General features: G+C 36.0%; 1 pseudogene; it reads right to left on the bottom strand.

Annotated features, from left to right (window-relative positions):
- Positions 1-770: 770 nt before the first annotated feature.
- LOC122031473 lies at positions 771-18,341 on the bottom strand (annotated as a pseudogene).
- Between the last annotated feature and the right edge of the window lie 1,257 nt (positions 18,342-19,598).

Genomic DNA, 19,598 nt, shown 5'->3' with positions numbered 1-19,598 from the left:
GTATGATCTGTAGTCTCACTTGTTTCCTCCTGAAAGAATACAAGACCGTAATTTCTCCTGGTAAAGAATTTCACATAAACCCAATGCATCATGCTAATTCTTTATCCTTAAGTGCACTTACTTCTTTATCCTTTCTTTGTTTGACCACTACACACTTGGAGGCACTGATGCTTTCACTCTTCAACAAGCTACGTGCACCAATCTTTGATCTGTTTACATCAGTGACTGGCGGCTGATCCGACCTCTCCCCACTCTGTGATCTAGTAGGACTTTCAAGAGTAGAGTGTCCTTCATATCGATTATTATCATCTGCAGCTCTGTCTCTATTGGCACCAACTCTCTCCCTAGGAAAGCATGGCATGTGCTAAGAGAATACAGAAAGAGTTAATAAGCTATAGCTATTGTTTTAGTAAGGTACCTTGGTAAAGAGGCATTCTGTCGAATAGCAACGTTGGTATCACCTTTATTACCACAATGCTCTTCAAGATGAGCAAATTGCCGCTTAAAGCGGTCTACTCCACTGACAGAGAGTAATGGATTTAGATAAATGCAAATTGATGCAGAACACATACAGCAACTATCGATGGAGAGTAATTTAATATGACCTAGGGTACATTAAGTTAGTTTGATTTCCACCGCGTAGATACTCTTGCAACATCTGTGGATGGTATTCCAAGATCTAATCGATATCAAAAGCACTAATGTTAGTAGAACACTAATCCAGAAAAGCATCAGGTAACATATTCACAGTGATAGTGTTATACCTCTCGATAAATCAGCTCCCGCACATCATCTTTTGCCAATTTTCTCCTTTCAAACTCGAACTCTAGTTTCGATATTAGTTGTATCAAAGGTTCACGTTCAACATTTGCCAATTGGGATGAACACTTCTTGACGATAACAACGACAACCTAGCTAATTGTCATGGAACAACTGATTGTTGTTTTTTTCTCTGAAATGTTATGCACAACATCTAAGAGATCTCTTGACACAATTTTGAACCACTCTTACAATCCCACATACATTCAATAGCTAAGATAGGTGGAAAATGAGGGAGCTTGCCATTAGGATTAGCAGAAAACTTAGATTGAAAATATATGTTCAAATTGTATAGCTAAATGGATTTACAAACTATGTAGATGACAAATGCATTCAACAGGAAAGTCATGCAGCCTATTCATCTAAACTGAAGTTCCTGAAGGATCATGTACCATCATATTGTAGGCCAAAGATTTACTAGGTTGGGATATAAGATCATAATCTCTACTTCGAAGCGTCAAAAACGTTGATTAAGCAGCATCCAAGCTAAATAGGCTAATAGACGTAGCCAATTAATCATAACAACTGATTTATCACCAGGGCAATTCAGTTAATGGGCCATTTCCCATTACTTACCCTCGTCAGATGAATAAAAGTTCTTTGTGCAGGATGCTCTATAAACAAAGATTTTCGATTGAAGTTTAATTATTTGGCAACAAGTATACATTTACAGTGTAGATCTGACTCTATATAAATCAGGCTAATTTTGGAGAAACTAAAAGCAAAAAAATATTAGATAGCTTCTTTGAGATAAATGAAGAACAAACCCTAGCAATAGATTCAGCTGAAGGTGTGCCAAGCAGATCGGTCATGAGATCCAGCTGATGCACTACATTCTTTCCCGGGAACAGAGGTCTCCCTGTGAGCAGTTCTGCAAAGATGCATCCTATGATCCAAATATCGATTGCGGGTGTGTACTATAAACATGAAATGTCATAGATGACAATTAGTAAAACTACAAAACATAATTGGTCTACGTATTGTATCTTTAGTTATAACACTGCATTCAACAAGATGGCAAACTAGATGGATTATTTAAGCAATTAGGTAAAGCATAGCTAAACCTGGATTACAATGGAGCCAACCTAAAGCTTATCCATGCAGATGAAAGGACAGAAAGTACATGTCAAAACTAGATTAGCAAATTACTTATTCACAAGTTGTATTTCTGAAGCATTGTTTGATAGGTACAGAAACAACCTTACTTTAGATTAGCAGTGTTTTATAGATAACAACTGTAGGACCAGAAGCTACAAACCATCTTACTTTAGAAAAAAATGAGCCACATAATTCAGGAGCACGATACCACCTTGTAGCCACATAGTCCTATGGGAGGGAAAAGACAGGTTAGCAACATGCCAACATCAAAATTAAGCAACTATCCAACCACATTGTGACTGAGAATGCTTAATTACAAGAAGAGAGCACATACAGTCCAAAATATAGCTGATGGAGCATCATTGAATGCTACTCTGGCAAGACCGAAATCACAAACTTTCAGTTTGCAGTCTGAATTGGCGAGAATGTTCTTTGGCTTCAAATCTCAGTGAAAAACATTGCCTGCACATAGAAGAGGAAAAATTGTCTGAATGTCCTTTGACTCCGCTATGAGTCTCATGGAATATAAGGTTGGTAGTGGCCTTTGACCTGCATGGATATACTTAAGCGCTCATAGAAGCTGGTACAAGAAGAATTGGTGGTGTTCAGGTGTGAGATCATCATTTGCCTTTATAACCTGATGAAGATCTGATTCCATTAACTCAAAAACAACGTAAATGTCTTTGAATTCCCTTTGCGATGGAGGAAGCATTATATGCTTAATTTGTACAATGTCAGGGTGGCATAGTAGCCTAAGCAACTTGTTCTCTCTCAGAATTCGAGTGGCATCAGACACATGTTCAAAGACGTCATTGATCTTCTTGATGGCCACCCTCTCTCCGGTGTGGGTGTCGATTGCAGCCCCGACTACCCCATAGCTTCCTTTTCCAATAACCTCTTGCACATGATACTGGCTCCCTTCACCATATTCTGTGAAGAATTCATTGTCTAGCGTTCCCTGAATGAATGTGATGAGTTATGAAGTCAATGATAGAAAACAAGCAATTGATCAAAAAGACAACTTTAATCAGATTAATATTGACCTTGTCATCTTTATCATTTGAATTTTCAGATTTGTTTAGATTTAAATTTAAATTTTTAGGTTTATTAATTATTTTCAGATTTTCTATATTTTCTAAATTAATTAGATTTATTTTATCAGAAAATATCTTAGGGGTATTTTTACAAGTATTGTCAACTACACTATTTTCACATATATTTTCAGAGATATCCAAATTAATATGCATATTTTTTTAAACTACTATTAGCAGGAGTATTTTGGTAAATATTACTAACCTTGAGCTCAACCCCTAATTCAGTAGACTTTTCCGTTGTATTTGACTCGAGTCCGGATTCGATTTTGGTTTGATTGTCTAACTCCGACAGCTCCTCGTGAAGCTTGGTCAGACAGGTCCAAAACTCGTGGGCATCCTTGACTTTTCCTATCCTGCAATTAATTTTGTTAGGTAATAAATCTGAAACTAACTTTATTACCTTTTGGTTTGCTTCCAATTTTTGTGTTGATCTTCTCAGTGCCAAGCCACTATCAAAGTCATTCATGAAGATGAAGCTTTCCATCTGCATCCTCCACAAATTGAATTCATTTCTCTCGTACATCTCATATGGAGGTGGTTCGTTGATGCTCCGTCCTTCTAGAAGAGACATTGGTCTTTGCAAAAAAATAGTTAAGAGATAATTTTCAAGACTTTGTCTTGGGGTAAGCAGTGTGGGAGATAAAGAAATATGCGTGAACAAAATAATTTTTTAATAATAAAATATTAATAAAATATTTAAAAAATATTATTACAAAATTTTGAAAATACTATATTTTGCTAATTCCGACCAATGGTGAAAAGATGAAAATGAAATTTTCGAAAATGGTTTTGGAGGGAAAAAACGAAAGGATATCTATTTTACTTTTAACAAGGATATTTTTTAAACCTAGACGATATCTATTTTACTTTTCAAATGGACCCCCCTTGCTCGATTGGTGGTTGCACCAATTCACAGCAGAACCTAGCTCTGATACCACTTGTTGGATCGAAGAGTTTCCGAAATGGGTCTAAGTCAGATCGACGCCTAATGTTCCTTTCTCGAGAACGCGTCCTTACAGTCACTCCCCTCTAGTGACTTACCTCCACTTACCTGCCAGACGTCCGGTCAGCCCTTCGACCCGTCTGGACTTCGTGTCAGCTACCTAGTCAATCTGTCGACCTAGCTGAGCTTCCCTGCAACACTGAGCTAGCACAGTATTAATAGAATTCAAGTATAACCTAGGGTTACCTCCTAGGGTTGTCTAACTTCACTAACTAGGACTTCTATTGCCTGGCTTCACTCACCAGGACTTTCTCCACCTAGCTTCACTCACTAGGGCTCGACTTCACTCACCGAGACTTCCACCACCTAGCTTCACTCACTAGGGCTCAACTTTACTCACCGGGACTTCCACCACCTAGCTTCACTCACTAGGACTCGACTTCACTCACCGAGACTTCCACTTTGCCTAACCTTTGGTTAGGACTTACCTTTGCTAGTCATTTAGTCCTGACTAGACTTCTCTCTCCCAAACATCAAGTCCTATCTGGGTCAACCCTTAGTCATATTCTCAAACATCGAAACTCTAGAGGTCGATTGCACCAACAATTGGTTGATATCATAGGTAGATGGTCAAATTTAAAATGCTCAAATAGAGATGCATGATCCCTTAGTTTATGGAAAACCAATTTTACAACTGTAAAATACCTAAATATATATATATATATATATATATATATATATATATATATATATATATATATATATATTATAATGATTAAAATTATTAAGGTTTGAATTAAATGAATTTATTTAGGTAAATAAAAACATAAAAAGTTATAAATAATAGAGAAATATAATAGCTTTGATTTATAAAAGGCCTAACGTGGATTTAGGTTTTTGGAACATTGGAAAAAAAACAAAAAAAAACCGTGAATTCCCCTCCTCTTTTCTTCTGCCACCACTCACGAAGATGAGGTTGCCCTTTTTCTTCCACCGTCGATGAAGGAAAAGCTCTACCTTTTTCCTTGCTGCCATCGGTTGGAAATTTAATTTGAATGAGAAATTAAATCTAGATCGTTGGATCAAGATTGATAAATCTTGTTCATCCAACTTGAAAGGTTTAAGTGCCCTTTGGAAGGCTTAATCTCATTCATTGATTTCTAAATGGTGACATCTAATGAAAAGATATTGTGTCTCTTAGGAAAGGATGTGATATACATCATCCAATTCAAAATGGATGAATGAGATCCAATGGAACAAAGAGGTACTTATACCCCTTCATTTAGTATAAATAAGGTCTCTCACATCCTCATTTCACTCACTCAATTCCTTCCAAGCAAAGCAAGCATTGTATTCCATAATTGCATTGGAGAGTTCGAGAAGCTTCTTTGGTTCGGAGGTCTTGCGATTTGCAGTGCTGCTATCGCAAGATAAAGTCGTTGTATCTTGGGAGACGATTGTCGTGTTCCGTGAGCACCGTGTGCGGGGCAAATTTGTCTTAAAGAGATAGATTCTAACTCTAGCCTCGACTTCACCAAAACTGTGGTATACCGTCATTCTGCCTGTGCTTAGATTGCACCACCATTACAAGATCCCAACACCATAGACCAAGACAAGAGGAGTCTTGTGTAGCCGCCAGTAGCCTCTGCCAGCAATGACGGACAGCAAGGAGAACAGATCGCCTTGTTTCTGCTGCCGGTAAGTCCTGCTACCGCCCAAGATGCTTCAACGTCGACCTTCGTGGGAGGTCAATACGACGATGCCGTCGTCGCCGGCTCGAGATGCAGTCGTCGTCAGCTCGAGACGCTGCTGGCCATTGTAGAGTCGTTCTCTCTGCCCCACGTGTTTATGACGCATATCCGCACGAGTTGTGCTTCTTGTTGGGAGCACGGGTCGATTACTATTCCGGCTAGTACAGCACCACTAGTCACTGACCATCTTTCGTCTATGACCTTATGTCATGGCCGCTCACCTGCCACCGCGAGCCGTCGCCGGAAAAGTTGTGTACCGCCGCTCGAAGTTGCCGCCACTTTCTTTTATTCCATTGCGGGCAGATCTGAGATGTCGGTTTTTCATCTCAGTGTTGCTGCCGCCACAGTTGCAGCGACCTCCTGCCACCATACCCCTGACCCATGCCATAGTCGGCTGCCAGAAACTAGAGAGAAGAGGTAACAATTGGCTGAATTGAAATTAAGGGTTCTGTTTTATTAATGTTAAGGTAAATTAAGATTTGTGGTAATGTGTTAAGAGGTTTAATAATTAAATGATTAATTGGAGGTCATAGTCAATAGTTAATAAATAGATTAGTTAGTTAATAACCTTATAAAACCCGCCGGTGGGTTTATAGATTTAATTAATCGATTATAATTTGATAATCTGATTAAGGATCTACTAAATCGGTAATCAAATTTATAACTCGATGGTAAGTTAACTGCTTAGTAATTATTAGTCTATAGAATTACTAATAGGATGAGTAACTTGATTTATTGGTTCACATATTATAGATCCTTAGATTTGTTTGATATCCTACACTTGTAGGATTCGAGCTCAATGCAGACCTCAAACTTGAAGACGGTTAAGATATTTTACACGTGAGGTGGGTAGATTCTGCTTGTCTTTTGTGAGCTTTGATTATAGTGCATGATGGGTTATTACCATGTTTGATGAGGTCGCAGTTACTCACTTATCTTACCTCTGTCCTATATTGCCCTTGAATTAGATACCTTATTGTTTATCTTTATATGTTGACTTATTGTTGATAGTTATACAGTCTTGTTTGTTATCCATAATTGTGTTTATATATATGTATGATATTACCATACCATAGTCTAGTTATAAGCTTATGTCTATGAATTTATATTATAATATGGTTATATACTTAGGTTCGTGCATATAGGTCACTGATATTATATGTAGTATAGTTGTATACTGGCGCAAGAGCATATATGTTAGTGAGATTATACTAACCCATACTTGATGGAAATCACTCCCTAGCAGAGGAGTAGCGTATTCCACTACGATTTTCCCTTCAAATCAACCCCTAGGATTACTTGATCTTGACCCCATTGATTATTATATGTGTGATGATACCATGGAATTAGTTGAGATATTAATACTAGATTATTAGTAATTTGGGGACCTAATTGTCTATTTTCTGCCTATATATTTAGAATTATATCGTAGTATAGGATACCGAATATCCTAGTAGACCCTTACTTGTTATATAGTCTCATGCCTATACATTGATAAAATTATACCATAATATAGTATTTTGAGTATCCTACTGAACCCTTGGTTGCTATATCCTGTCGACCATTGTCTCCCATTCGTGGTTGAGAGATTTGTCAGCGACTGTTAGTTTATTCTATTGACCATTGTCTCCCATTCAAGACTAAAAGAGTCGTCACCAGCCATTAGTATATTCTGTCGATCATTGTCTCTCATTCGTGATTAAGAGAGTCATTAGCAACCGTTAATATATCCTGTCAATCATTGTCTCCCATTCATGGTTGAGAGAGTCGTCAACAATCATGATATATATGACTGCCCACGAGACCATTTATGGTAGTGTGTTTGCGTGCAGTCCGTAGCTAGACAACTACGTATATATACTGTCTACCCATGAGACCATTCATGGTAGCGAGTTCTCCCGCAGATAGTGACTGTTTACTTATCCTGTTTGCCCACAAGATCATTTTGTTGGATCGTGATGTTTCGATAGGGGGGGGTGAATATCGAATACGAAAAATTCTTCGATAAGAGTTAAACGCAGCGAAAAAATTAAACAATGCTAACACAAACCAATTTTACTTGGTTCGGAGCCTGTGTCGACTCCTACTCCAAGGCCCGCACTCTTTGAGTACTTTCGGTGGGCAATCACTAGCAATTCAAAATTTATTACAAACTACGTTTAGGAAATGCTAATGAAAAAGAAATACCGACAAAGAAATAAATCGAAAAGGAGAATTGTGTTGTCGTAACTTCGTTAGCGTCGCAGGAGCGCAGAGCAGCAGAGCAGCAGAGCAAGCAGTAGGAGATCTTCTTTTCTAGTTGTTGTTTTGAGCTCCACCCCTGACCCTCCTTTTATATGAGGCTCGGGGCGCCCCGAATCCCTTCCGGGCGCCCTGTGAGACGTGGCAGGTCCAACCAGCGAGCTCCACGTGACGACGACGCGATAGGATAAAAGTTATCTCCTGGGCGCCCGGATCCCTTCCGGGCGCCCGGACCTCCGGGCACCCGGACCACCTTTTTCCCGGGAACATCTTTCCTGCAAAACAAGGTTAGTCCGAGGCAAATAGATAATGTATATCCTGCAAAACAAAGTGTTAGCACAGTTTATAAGTTCAATATAAAAGGTATGACTTAGATTCCGTCTTTCCGAGACCGGAATCTAATCACGATCTCAACTTAGATATTCGAAATGGATCTAAGCCGGATCGACGCCTAATGTTCCCTTCCCGGGAACGCGTCCTCACAGTCACTCCCTTCCAGTGACTTACCTTTACTCACCTGCCAGACATCCGGTCATCCCTTCGAACCGTCTGGACTTCTCACCAAGCGTCCGGTCAGCCCGTCAACCCGCTTTGACTTCTCGCCAGCTATCCGGTCAGCCCGTCGACCTAGCTGGACTTCTCGCCAAGCGTCTGGTCAGCCCGTCGACCCGCTTGGACTTCGTGCCAGACATCCGGTCAGCCCGTCGACCTATCTGGACTTAGCCTGCACACTCGTTCAAAGTGTTAGATCACGACAAACCTAACTTAACCTGATTTGTCATTCATCAAAACCCGAGTTAGACCGTTAGTGTTAACCGCATCAACACATTCGTGGTAGCGAGTTCATCTACAAATAATGACTATTTGTTTACTTGACTGCACACGAGATCATCCGTAGTAGACCATTCTCATATAGTCAGTGCTTGTTATATACTTGATATATGTTGGTCATGTATTTATTCGTGCAGGTTGGGAGGTAACGCATGTACTCCCAATTTATTGGTCACACTTAGTTGAACAGGTTAGTAGATGAGTATGTAGTTAGTTATGCTTCGTTAGTAGTTGATCATATTGACTCTCTTACTGTTATAGTAAGTACTGCACCTGAGACTGCATCCTTTTATCTCTTGATAGTATATTATTCATGCACTATCTTCTTCTATCCACTGAGTTGTTATACTCACTACCCTTTGGTTTTCTTTTGACTTTCAGGTTAGCAGATAAAGGAGGTGTTGTGTCGCTCAGATGTCCTGGCTGCCAGCTCCGCTCGAGTTGGATTTATGTTGAGTTACTTCGTTTTATTGTTTCCGTTGCTTATGGTTATAGTTTCTTTTTATTCTGGATTTTTAAGTGTGTTCACATATACATGCATACATACACACATTATCATTAATAGCTAGTTATGTTGGCTTTAAATGATTTGATATCGATTATTTCCTATATTGTCACTAGGGGTACCATCCAATTTGGAGGACAATTATACTCTTGGGGCGTGACAACATCTCACAAAAGCATAGGATGACTTGTGTGTGTATTGAGACACATTAGGCACAAGTAAGATATTAGGATGATGAATTAAGTTCAAGATGCTATTTGATGTATCAAAATGAGCTTTAGTATCATCAAAACAAATAGATTTTACATGACCAATCATAGGGAAAGCTAATATGCAAATGATGTACATTTAGCCCATAGATCAGCGTTGGAAATTGTGTTTGAAAACCATTTCAAAAGTACCTTAAAAACCTTAGTGAAGTCTATTTGCCAATAGGAATCACCATTGATTAAGTTGATACAAAGTTTGAGTAAAACATTAAAATATTCAAGAGTTTCTGACTTTGTATCATGGTTTGAAAATAAAATGCATTTTCCTAAAAAAAATTATTTTTCCTTGATAATATTTGACATAAGTAATGTATATATGAAATTTCATGATTTTAAAAAAAAACATAGAATTACTTATGCATTTTTAAAATTCAGTCTCAAAATTAAAATTTTAAGCTTTCAGCCTACTAATCGATTGGTGTCAGTTACTAATCGATTAGTAGCTATATTTTTGGCTAAAATAGGATGTTTAAGCCATTTAAACTCACTCCTAGGTATATTGTAACTATTCCTAACCCTCTAATATGCTTGGATAAGCATTCAAAGATGATTTTCTTGATGAAAATGAGAAAGGGCTGTTAAAAAGAGAAAAATGTGGAATTGAGGAGGAGGTTTAGATTTAAGGTTAAATTTTTACCTCATGACTTGGATTTTGAAATTTTCTGAAGGTTTAGGAACTCAAAATCATTGTTGATACACTGATGAAGCATGCTTTAAGGGGAGGTTCACCTTAAAGGCATGAGTTGGATATGAAAGGGAGAGATTTGGAGAATTTAAGGATTGTGTGCTCTAGGTTGAGCATTGGATGAAGTGGAAGGTATGTAACCTTCATTTGTGAGGATTGGATAAGATGAATGAGTTTTGAGAAATAATTTTTGATGTATGCTAAAGGTGAAAAATGTAAGGTTTAAGTTAGGAACCCCTCATTCAAGTTTTGGCATGAGGAGAGGCATGAAGTAGGATTGTTGGGCTAAAGGTTTAGCTTAACTTAAATATATTATCAAACATCAAAAAGGGGGAGATTGTTGATGCAATCGATCTCTAGTCAAGATTGACCAAGTTGACCAAGCTTAAGTTGACCCAAGTTGGGGTTTCAATGTTTAGCTCAAGTTGACTCGAGTTGGGTTTCATATCAATATGTTAAGTTGGTTGATCGAAGAGTCAAGTAAGTCAAAATTGACTAGATACTTGACAAGATATGAAAAGTCCAAGTGGGTCATGGGTGATTGGACGCTTGGCAGTCGGAAGTCCAACATGGAGTTGGCATAAGATAGAAAGTCCGAGTGGATTATGAAGGGTTGGACACTTGGTGATGATGGAGCTCTTGGCAAGTCAAGGTTGATTAGACGCTAGGTAATGGAGAAGTCCTAATAGGTCAAGGTTGACCAGATGCTAAGTACGTAATGAAAAGTCTTGGCAGGTCAAGATTGGTAGGATATTGAACAGAAGAAATACTAGTAGGTTGAGGTTAACCGAATACTAGGCAAGATGAGAATTCAACTTGATAAGGTTGAAATAGGAGTATTAGTCGATTGATAGGGTGCATCGATCGACTAAATGGACTCTAAGCCTTGAAATTGAGGTTTTGAGGTGTTTTTAGGGTTTGCTATAGAAAGTAGGATTCCTTCTACATTAACTAGGATTGCTACAGTAGCTAGGGTTCATTGTAAACCTTAAACCCCAAAAATTATGGTTTCTATAGTGATTTTGGGGATTGCTACAGTAATTTTAAAGGCGGCTATAATGACCTGGTTTAGGGTTTTTGCTACTATAGCCAATTTGATTGGTTCAATTGATTGGCGATTGAGTGGCACAATCGATTGGTGGCACTGTAGCAACGAACAGAATGTTGCGGAATCGATTGGCCAAATTAACTAAAAGCAGGCAATCGATTCGTGAGTCTCACCAAATTAACTAAAAGCAGGTAGGATAAATGATCGGATCCAACGTGGCAATCAATCTATTGGTGTAGTCTACCAATCGATTAGTAAGTGGAAATCAACCGGAATGCAATCCTACCAAAGAGGGTTTCGTGAAGATTTGAAGGTGCTGGTTCTTGGAAATTCTGAGGCAAAGTGCTGGTGCATTTCTAAATCAACAAGAGTCATTTTCAAGCAATAAGAAATCATCCAAAGTAAATTTCTCATTGTAAAGTCATTTTCAATTTCATTTGTCTTTGTACTCGTTTTCTTATTGTGTTCTTGTAATCAAAGGTTGTAAGAGATTTCTCCACCTCCAGAGGGTATTCAAAAAGGAAAAGTTTATAGTGAAGGGAGATTACTAGGAGTAGGCCTTGGATTAGTCGTTTAAGAGGCAAATACTAAGTAAAATCCTAGAGACATTAAGATGTTGGGCATGCCCAACCTTGTCACATTATTTTGGAACTCAAATACTAGTTAAAAAATAACCTTTTGTATAACTTTGACCATAAAGTAAACTTACTAATTCAGCAGCAACAGCCATTCGCCTCCATTCCCTAATTAAAACAAGAAAAATTAAGACAAAGAAGTTATAAATAATAAATCTTACATGTCGTGTCAATTACTAACCATATTTGTTGAAGTAAGTCATCACCATTTAATTTGACAATAGCTTCCCCGTATTCAATAAACGATAGATGCAACTCATCCCTAAGATTAGTCACCATGTCTTCTTTTTTCTGAAGGAAAAATTTAATGAAGCATCAATGCATAGTTACATATAAAATAATAAAATTGCAAAGTCATATATGGAAAGACATGTACCCGAGGTATGTTTCCAACTTGAACTCCAAATCGAGAAACAAGTGCTCGAAGAACTGCATATATGGCTTCTACCTCAAGCTTATGTATTTGGAGTTCCAGATCATTTGAAATAGAACCATCTGTAATGAATCAGTCAAAGTTGCATTAACCTACGAAATGTAATGGTTAAATAGGGTATGTGCCAAATGAATCAGCTAAGCTCTACAACCCTTATTCACTTACTCGAAAAACAAGGGTATGTGCCAAAACAGTAGGTTTTTGGACTGAATGTTGCCTATAGCTCCATTATCAATTTTAAATAGGTAATGTTCCAATGAAAATGAAAATAGCATTGCAATCTGCCTTCACTTGGAATCTATCTCTTTGCTCTATAGTCGTTTGAATATGAAATGGTTCTTGGTCGTGAAGAAGCCTTTGACACCGTCATACATAGGGATATCTTTATTCTAAGTCACATTTCAAATCAATCTTGTTTTGTTTTAAGGGTTAAATTCGTCCTATTGACAGCTAATGCAATTAGGGGTGGGAATTCGAGTTTGGGTATCTAAAACCTCATCCGACTCGATTGGGTCGAGTAATTGTTTTAAAAAGTCGAGTTCAGATAATATCCGAAACCGAATTTGTTGTTGTCAGGTCAGGCTCAGGTATAAGATTTTTTCATCCTGAAACCCGATCGAATACCTGCTCATTATTATATATGAATTAAACCTAATTTATTTATCAACATGATTATAGAATATAATTGCTTGAAGTTGATGTTATTTTGTGTATTTAGTGAAATGTGTATTTATGAATGATAATTTTGACAATTAAATTGTAAAAATTACAGGCTTATGTTTCTAGCAAATTTCAGTATTAAGACAAGACACTTTTATATTAATATAATAATAATTTGATTGATCATTTATTTATTAGATTTTGTATTTATTAGGATGATATTACTATGAGTAAAAGTTTTGATAAAACCAATTAAATGTAAATTTTATTGTTTTATCATCCCGAATTAATTCTTTTTGTTAGGGGTATAGAGTTATTCTCGTTTAGTCCATTAATATTTTATTTGGTAAGGGTGATAGGATTAGAATTGGGTTAATTAGAATAGGATTGGGGTAGGATTAATAATCACTCCCCATATCTAGGGATTGTGAATCTCATTCCTAATCAACCCTAATCCTACCCCTAATCAATCCTACTAAACGACATATTAATAATTTTTTGAAAACATAATCCTAATCCTATCATCCCTACCAAATGGAGCCTTTATATCTCAACTTTTTGTATTACTCATTGATAACATAGACAAATTAATTCGCCTCGATCTTATGTCTCAACTTTTTATTTATCCCTTCCGTACTCATATCAGACACCAAATATCAGCAATGACACTACCAGTCCACACTCGACAATCTCAATAATCTATAAATTTTTTGATACAACTGTGTGGATCACTTAGATCCACATAGGGGTAAGCATTCGGTTAATTCGGTCCATAAATTAATCGAAAATCGATTTAGTGTTGGCTAACCGAATCAAATCAAAGTTTTACTAAAATTGAATTAACTGAATTAGTTATTTCAGTTAACACCGAATTAACTAAATTTGTTTAAAATAACAATAAAAAGAATTTATACAAAATTAATATCAAATTAACCGAATTAATCGAATGCTCACCCCTAGATCCACACCTATATTAGACTCTTGTAGTTAAATCCAAGTAACATGTATCACACATGTTTAAATATGAGATACAGTTGAACAGACTAAAAATGAGGACCAAATTTCCCAAGTGTTTGTTTAATCAGTGTGCTCCATTTTTTAAATCACGTTCCTGTCTCCTTCCACAAGATGTATTAGCTTCAGATATTAACTCATCAAAATTAGTCTCAAGAGTTAAGAAAATTACAAACTACACATACATACATCCCTTCTTATTTAACACAACAGAATAATATCTTTATTTTATATTTTCTATGTGCACTATAGTGACACTACAAAAAAAAACAATCTTTTAAGGACGAATATTTACGATAAATTTATTTTTCATCCCAAACTTTCCAACAAAATTTACGACAAAATAATAAATTGTTGCAAATTAGCAACGAATTTAGTAATGACAATAATTCGTTGCAAATTAGCAACAAAACATTTTTTGTCGCTAATTTTGTTACAAGTTAGCGACAAGAAATAAAATTTGTTGCAAATTTTGCTATGAATAATATTTTCGCAACAAATTTTGCAACGAATAATATTTCCGTGGCAAATATTGCAACGAAAATATTATTCGTTGGAATTTCCCAACGAATCGATAATTTGTCGCAATTTTGCAACAAATAATAAATTCGTTCCAGAGTGTTTTTGCATGTAAGAATTTGCAGTGAATCCATGAATTCATTGGAAATTTGCAACAAATTTGCAGATTCGTTGCGAATTTCCAACGAATTCGTGATTCGTTGGAAAGTATTCAATTTCTTAAAAACTCGATTGATGGACATAGAGACCTCGGAATCGGATGAAACAAGTTCCTATGTGCTCCCTCTTGGTCTCTTAATTCTATAAATGAGCTCAAATATTTTTTTGACATAGGATGATTTTTTCATATCTAGGTCAATTAGATGAATTTTAATGTTCGTTGAAAGTGTTAGAGTTTTAAAACAAATTGATCTAGTTGAACTTGTTAGATTTACAAAATAATGTTTGAGTGCTCAGAACGAGACGAAATCATATTGTATACTTCATAAAGTTCTCATGATTATATCCATGAATTAAAAATAATTTTCCCATGACCAATCGCCGGTAGGACGTTCACATGACCAGTCGCCAGTAGGACCTTCACATGACCAGTCGTCGGCATGATTTTCCCATTCACCTTCCCCACTTGAGTCACCGATACTTGCCAGACACTCATCCATTGATATTACCGACGCTCGACTGCATATAGTCCCTCTTGGAGAATCGTAAGTAATAAAATTATTACATTTTAACCTATTTTAATTATTTAACGTTGTTTATTTGTAATTTTATGATAGATTTGAAAATTCAGTAATTGTTGTTCGCGAGATTAATCAAATTGTGAATAATTTTTGGAGAGAAGATTCAATGTCATACTCAAGCACTCCAGCACCCACAAAAGAACTCTGGTGGTGCGAGTTTAAGGTATAACTAATTTATTTTATATATAAAATAATTAAGTTAATGTATAATCTATTGTTTGTTTTTCATTTCAATGGTTATTTACTTGGGACCCTTATTATGAGATGGAAATTAAAAGAATTTTCAAAAAGAAATGTGGTGATCACATTCGGATGTATTCAATCATGCCAAAAGTTATGGAAAAAAACCTGCCTTTATCACGTCGAATAATTGGGTTAAGATCTGTAATTTTTGACAAATTGATGAGTGCAAACAAAGAAGTTTACAGATTAAAATAAATCAAGCTGATAATTGTGGAGACTCACGTGCAATATATGCAGGAGGATCTATAAATATCGCGGAGCATTCACGTAGATTGGTAAATTTTCAACTCTACAATTAGATTTTTAATATATTTCATGTTATTATATTATTTCTAACCATATTATTTTTAGTATAAGGATCTAGGAAAAGAGCCCAATTTTATAGACACTTTCGTCCGCACTTTTTTTTAAAAAAGACAAGACTTGGAGCGGAGATAGAGCTAGAATAATTAAGGTTTGATTTAATCTTTAATCTTAATTTTTAACTTAGATTTTATTATTTATCTATTTGCTCTAATTAAGGTTTTAATTTTTCATAGGAGAGATATGATGAGTTATCGTTATCACAGAGAAGTTCAGGTGATGGCGATAATTGAGAGAGTTGAGCCGTTTGTTACTAATAATTTAGATTTATGGTTGGAGGCCAGTAGGGGAGTCAAAGGGGGAAGGATAATAGGTATGAGTTCTTTGAGCAGAATCCATAATGTTCCTTGAAGATCTTTATCTTCTTCTACCCCACCTGCAGTTACGTCACAGATTCATAGCTTAACTGAAGAGGTTGATAATTTGAAAGGCATAATATCTCAAAGGGATCAGCAAATTTTAGAAATTCAACAACAAAATTCACAAAGAGATCTGGATATGATTGAAATGCGCAAACAACAAATCTTTTTTTTTACAACAATTTAGATCGAGTCCAAGTTATATTCCTCCTAGTATTGGTGATGATGTCGACGATGATGATGATGCCACCGATGATGTTGATGATGATGCATGAGTGTTTGTAATTAGAATTTTTGAATTCTTTTATTTTATTGATTTTGTAAATTCTTTTTGTATTTTGATTAGTATTGTTAGTTTTGTTTAAAACAGGGTTGGTAGGTGAAGATGATGGTGGTATTGACGTAAAAATATGTAAGTCTTTACCTATTTATTTTTGCGTTGGTTTATAAGATTTTCTTTTTGTTTGTTATTTATTGATGTAGGTAGATGAAGAAATTGGATTGAGAAAGATCTTGAGATTATCTTCTACTCTATCTTTTTCATGTTTTTGTATGAGATTGGAATTTAGATACTATGACATGTTTGTTGTAACTTTGTTGTACTATGACATATTTATTGAATCTGTTTGGAAAGTAATTATAATAGAAAAAAATATTGAAATTGAATAGGTCGGGAATTTTTTTGTTTACTTTTGGATGAATTTTGTAACGAAATTAAATTCGTTGAAAATATCATATTTTATCGAAATACTGTAACGAATTTATATTTTTGTTGAAAATTTTCAACGAAAATATAAACTCATTGGAAATTTCCAACAAAACGAAGAATTCGTTGGAAATTTCCAACGAATCATTTTTTCGTTGGAAATTTTCAATAAATTTTGATCTTCGTTGGAAATTTCTAACGAATTCTTCTTTTTTTGGAAATTTCCATCGAATAAATGATTCGTTGGAAATTCCCAACGAATATGTATTTTCGTTGCGGAAATTGTATTTTGTAACTTTTGCAACAAATAATCATTTGTCGCAAATTTGTTTGCAAAGAATGCGTTTTTTGTTGCTAATTTGCAACAAATTTGGGGTTCGTTGCAGATTTTTCTGTCGACATTTCCAACGAATATTTATTTTCGTTGCAAAATTTTCAACAAATATTGTTTTCGTTGCAAAATTTCTAACGAATATTGTTTTCGTTGCAAAATTTCCAACAAATTTTCAATTTTTCGTCGCAAATTTTTGGGACGGCGGATTTGCAACGAATTTTTTTCATCGCAAATCTAATTTCCAACGATTTTTTTTTTAAAATTTGTTACAAAATTCGTCCCTAAGTGACAATATTTTTGTAGTGTGATAGTCCAAAACAATTGCACTGATCAGCAAATGTGGCTATTGGTACCAAGATTGAAACTCCTTCACAAATAGAAAGGAATCAGTCACACCAAATAAAATTAAATAATTGCCAATTATGATAGTGCAATATCATACTTGATTAAACTTAAACCAGTAGCAGACAGAGTATAAGCTATATTATACAAGAAACTTAATGTTAAAACTATTTCATGCCTTTATGAATATCAGACAGATTATCAGCCACAGAAATTAAAACTATTGTATCCATATAATAAATTTTATTATATCATACTATGAACCTTTATTATCCTTGTCAGTGGCAGAGCAAGTGTTTCAGCTGATGAATTATAAATGGAAATTGCTATTTTGTTTGAAAGAATTCAACTAGACAGTTAACAATCTCATAGTGTATCAATTTATGGGCTTTTAATTTTTTTAATATACCAAAAGTTAATCAATCTTTGTTAAGTTAAACTCTTACCGTTTGCCATGAATATCGAAGAGGAGTGGACCGCCACGGATAACTGGAGCCTGGAGAGAGCACAAACGGACAGCGACCGATAGACAACTATTGAATGTCGATTTAGTGAAGAGCGATGTAGACGATGGAGAGCCATGGAGACGATTTCTAATGCGATGGAGATAGACGATGGAGAGCGATGGAGACGATGGATCCAAACAGCTATGTAGATAGACGAGGGAGAGCAATGGAGACGATGGAACCAAATGTGATAGACAACGATGTAGATAAATGATGGAGACGATTTTTGATGCGATGGGCAGCTAGCAATGGGCTTCTAGCTAGTTCTTCGAGCTAGGCGGAGGGAGGGGCTATTTGGTACATTCTTAACTTTTCTGAGCCTACACTATTTTGTATCATTTACGTCTTGCTTATCTTGAAATTTCCAACGAAAATATAAATTCATTAGAAATTTCCAACGAATCATTTTTCATTGGAAATTTTCAACGAATTCTTCTTTTCGTTGGAAATTTCCAACGAACAGATGATTCGTTGGAAATTCCCAACGAATATGTATTTTCGTTGCGGAAATTGTATTTTGTAACTTTTGCAACAAATATTCATTTGTCGCAAATTTGTTTGCAACGAATGCATTTTTTGTTGCTAATTTGCAACAAATTTGGGGTTCGTTGTAGATTTTTCTGCCGACATTTCTAACAAATATTTATTTTTGCTGCAAAATCTCCGATGAATTTTGCAATGAATATTATTTTCGTTGCAAAATTTTCAACTAATTTTGCAACGAATTTGTTTGAAAGAATTCAACTAGACAGTTAACAATCTCATAGTGTATTAATTTATGGGATTTTCATTTTTTTAATATACCAAAAGTTAGTCGATCTTTGTTGAGTTAAACTCTTACCGTTTGCCATGAATATCGAAGAGGAGTGGACCGCCACGGATGACTGGAGCCTGGAGAGAGCACAAACAGACAATGACCGATAGACAACTATTGAATGCCGATTTAGTGCACAGCGATGTAGACGATGGAGAGCGATGGAGACGATTTATAATGCGATGGAGATAGACGATGGAGACGATGGATCCAAACAGCGATGTAGATAGACGAGAGAGAGCAATGGAGACGACGGAACCAAATGTGATAGACAGCGATGTAGATAAATGATGGAGACGATTTTTGATGCGATGGACAACTAGCGATGGGCTTCTAGCTAGTTCTTCGAGCTAGGCGGAGGGAGGGACTATTTGGTACATTCTTAACTTTTCTGAGCCTACACTATTTTGTATCATTTACGTCTTGCTTATCTTGATTTTCATGATAATTAAATTTAGGCCCAAGAAGAACGTAACTACACAAACTCAAGTGAATTGTCAAGTTGCAAGCAATTGTACGTGGATATCTGGTTTGGTTATATAGGAGGCAGGGTCTTGGAACTTAATTTGCAGTGTATTCAGGCCATTATCAGAATGCAAGCGCTAGCTTATAAGGGTTCGTCAAACTCATCAATTAATGGTTGAGG

Source organism: Zingiber officinale, chromosome 1A (genome assembly GCF_018446385.1).
Source record: "Zingiber officinale cultivar Zhangliang chromosome 1A, Zo_v1.1, whole genome shotgun sequence".
Classification (NCBI taxonomy): domain Eukaryota; kingdom Viridiplantae; phylum Streptophyta; class Magnoliopsida; order Zingiberales; family Zingiberaceae; genus Zingiber; species Zingiber officinale.
Note: the sequence above shows the minus strand (reverse complement) of the source record. Positions and strands in the feature narration are given on the sequence as shown.